The 4,136-nt window shown below is 36.0% G+C and overlaps 1 long non-coding RNA gene across 1 annotated transcript; it reads right to left on the reverse strand.

Moving 5' to 3' along the window:
• Positions 1-1,162: 1,162 nt before the first annotated feature.
• On the reverse strand, positions 1,163-3,935 carry LOC145781206 (uncharacterized). The gene is made up of 2 exons (XR_014290713.1): positions 2,937-3,935; positions 1,163-2,738 (listed from the first exon to the last, which is right to left on the reverse strand). It is a non-coding gene; the product is annotated as an uncharacterized LOC145781206 (long non-coding RNA).
• Positions 3,936-4,136: the final 201 nt, after the last annotated feature.

The raw sequence follows: 4,136 nt of genomic DNA on the forward strand, positions 1-4,136 counted from the left end.
CATGGCCTTCCGTCAGAAGTAGGCTCCGTTGATCGAAAAGGAAGATTTATGCTACGCGAATCAATATATATGTTCAAGTGATGTGACGTCATAATGTCTATGATTGAACTAGTCACAATGAAGCCAGTCACAATGAAGATAAACTAAACTTGAAGGTTGCAAGCAAGGATGCCAGACCTTGGTTTTTCCACCTAGATCTGGGTTTTTTTGACCACATCTGGGTTTTAAGTTTTTTTATTTCAAATTTAGGTAAATCTAGGTTTTTTTGGTTTTTAACTTTGTACAGAGCTTGCACGGTATTAAGGCACTGGGATCTTCGATAAATGGTCCACACTGCAACACAAAAATGATAAGGTAGCCTACTGGTAATGTTTTTTTGCATCAGCTACTGCAGTCAGTGAGGTACAGGATGCTAAAGAAATGATCCAACTTTATGAAAATGTGGATGACTAAAAATTGGAGTAGTACAACTATTTGTGTTACTGAACATTTACTTATTGTGAATTTGAGTTATTCTTTTCAACATTATGTTCAAATGAAAAAGGCTAAGCAGCGTTTATTGCTAAGAACCAAGTTATCATAGTTGTACACCAAGCAGTAAGCAGGCATGATGATTCTCCTCAGCCGCAGTCTACAACTCACACAGCAAAAAGTTTAGTTCAAAAGTCAAAACTAACCTTATTGGTTTTGTCTAGTCAGTTTTAGAAATTTTGGTTAAACACGCACTGAACCTTGCTAGCTAGACGCTTTACCATAAAGGTAATTTTGAACCAAAATCTTTGCTGTGAGCCCATATAGGCCTACCAAGCTCTTGTTTTTGTATATAGTTATATTACACAGTGGCGGCTCGTGGCCTTTGGTGATGGGGGTGCTGCAAATGTTGATGGTAAGTATGACGTCATAATGTGGCACGAACAGTCGAGCGCCGAAGGCGCGAGCTTCCTAGGGGGGTCTGGGGGCATGCCCCCCCAGAAAATTTTGCACTTTTATATGCTCTAAAATGCCTTTGCTGGTGTTTTCAGGACAAAAAATAAAAATTTTGAGCAGTTGAAAATGTGGACTTTTAGAACTTTGAAACAAAAAAATTGCTTTTTCTGAAAGGTTGGTACAAAATAGGAAATCTGAAGTAGGCCTAATAGATGGGAACATTTTGCTCATAATATGAATATCAATCAATCATTTTATTTTTTGTCATTAACACGTCCGGGACGAAAAAGATACTACTATTTACAATAGTCGATATAGACCTACCAGCACGTTAACGAACGGGAAAAGATGGCAAAACCTTGAAAGGTTTAAAACGTGCCTGAATGAAAAATTATGTAGTAGGCTATATATCAGTAGTTAGCACGGCCACAACACCCAAAAAACAAATAGCAAAAAATAAAACAAAAACAGAGAGAAGCACACATGTAGTAACAACGTAATGAAAAGTGTTGTGGATTGAATTTGTCAGTTCCAAGATTGATGTGGATGAGCAATGAGCAGTAATCATAATAATAATAGGATGGAGAAAGAAAACCGAACATAAAAGAAACCCATCCTCACTCCTCAGGCAAAAGCTCATTTCGATGTGGCCCAGGTGACCAGGTGTTGAGCTCTTTCTATGGTCAGACTGCACATCACACAGTAACCTATGGTGATTAAGGTTTGAGATCCAGTTTAAGTTATTGTTTCTTGTCCTGGTGGGTGAAGATGGAATGGATGAGCTGCTGGTAGATAAGATGATGATGTCCTGATGGTGTTGATGAAGCTCTCATCCCCTTTTGCGACGTGTCGTGTTGATTATGGAGTGTTGCGTTTGCTGTTAATATCTACAAACATAAAAGTACAGCACAAGCAGTCGACGTTATTGTTAGGTAGGCCTAATCTTTTGTAAATTATTTCGGATTTCCACTAAAATCTTCACAAGAATGCAAGAAAGTCTTTCTACATTGTCTTTCTATTGCGTATCCGTTTTGTTTGCTTAAATTTTGTTTTAGATTGTGGACAAAAAGTGACTTTGTATCACTCTTTCTAATTGAAAAAGGAAATTCGTTCCATGTTTTCGCACCTGTGAAAGTGTGAATTCTATTGAATGCTGAGTTACAAGCGTTTTTGAGAAGTATGGAATGTTTAGAGAATCATTATCATGTTTTCTTGTACACAGGCAGTGAACCTCTTTGACACATTTAAAACGATTGGAGAAGCAATCTGGTAGTAAATTGTTGTGAAATTTAAACACGAAAACACTAATTTCCAGTTTGAACAATTGCTCAATTGATATCGGATCTTGCTACAACTACCATTGTTGGGACAAAAAATACGATGAATTCAAAACAGATTTTTTCTCCTAATTTACAAGTAAAAAGGAAGTGTCCAACAGGAGAGTGACAATCTAGCCTATATAATATACATTGGTTAAAATTATTTGCAATATTATATCATATATATAATATGCATATAAGCACTGTTTTGTAAATAGTTACCAGTTTTAACAAATTAGATAGGCATAGGCTATTATAGGCCTAACCCAAAACATAAAAAGATTAATTAATCAGTACGATACTTAACTTTAGGATGGCTTCTGAAGATTTGATTATGTATGTCTGTGAATAAATAAATACAAAACTGTTGCCATTGATTGTTCAGACATTTCTTTTCCCAAATTGGTGTTTTGCATCGTTGACGAGTTGAACACTCCGTTTAGTGAGGGACTCAGTCAAGGCCATGGATGATCCAGCAAAGTTTTTCTTTCGCTGAAATACAAGATTTCTTGTGGTTTGTCTGACAAATTATTTTATGATGGGTTATTTTATTACTAATAACTATGAATAACAAATAAACAAAAGACACAAAGTTCCTACAGTGCATGCTGCACATGCACTATGCAGGCTATAATTAGGGTGCATACAAAGGTAAACAGTGGGATAAACTACAAAACATAAGTTACTTACAAATAAACTGCTCCATGTCAACTGGAACCAAGCTTATTTATAGACAAAATCCATTCTTCTTGTTTACTTTTGAGCAAAATGATGACTTTGTCGTTAATGTCTGGGTAACAAAGAATTTTTTCTCTGTTGAAATGACGGCAAGAGCATTTAATGATTGGAGCCTTTCTTGATTGATGGTACTCAGAAAAGTTTTGATTCTTTTTAATGTCGAAAAGCAGCGTTCAGGCTCTGCTGTGGTCATAGGAATAATTAGGAGGATTTTTAACAGTTTGGAAATTTCACTGAGAGCATCTCTGAATAAATGTCAACAATTCAAATAACGCGGAATATTCATGCATGTCCAATCTGCTGTAGAATACTGCAAGTTCAGTTTCAAACTTTTCTTTTTCTATGATGGAATATGCTTCCACAGTTACTACCACCTCATGTATGGGCAGTTTATTTTTAAAGCTATTGAAGCTTCTCTTGTTGAACAATTTTGCAGTTACTAATTGTTTGGTGAAGCAATATCTAGCCATTATGTCAACACATATGCAGTCACACACCTCCTTCGCTTCAGCCATAAGTGTTTTTGAAGAATTCTCACAGTACGGTACTTTTGAGTTTCTTATCACGGAAATTGCACTTTTGAAATTGCTTATATATTCAAGTACTTTGAACACATCAATATCTCGAGATTGCATTTGGTTGAAAATCACTTCAACATGAGACATTATTTGATAAAAAAGCTGCAACCAAAAGAGGAATTTTTTGTTGGTAAGGTAATGCAAAATACCTGTTGCTTCTGAAATGGTATGATCAGTAGTTGATGTGGACTGTAGTGTATTTCATCAAGGCAGGATTTTAAGGGTTCCAAATGTTCATGAACTCTATTAACTGTTCGTAGGATGAAAGTTCACATTGACAGCACCACGTTGCAGCCTCCCATGTCATAACCTATCCTTCTACCAGTCTACAGCTTGCTGCACAACTAGACTAGCACTTATAAACCATCAACACACAGCCTGAAAATAACAACGCTATGTGGAATTAATGTAAATATGGCAGACCCTGCTCAGCAAAATGCTGATAAAAAAATCTAGCCAATTAAGAAGTTGCGTTGTTCTTACAGTTACACCCCTAGATCTTTGACCTTAACTTATTATCGCAAGTAAACAAAGAACCTAGCTTAAATTTAATTAAGTAAGAACAATAATGATG

This window comes from Aplidium turbinatum, chromosome 1 (assembly GCF_918807975.1).
Source record: "Aplidium turbinatum chromosome 1, kaAplTurb1.1, whole genome shotgun sequence".
Taxonomy (NCBI): domain Eukaryota; kingdom Metazoa; phylum Chordata; class Ascidiacea; order Aplousobranchia; family Polyclinidae; genus Aplidium; species Aplidium turbinatum.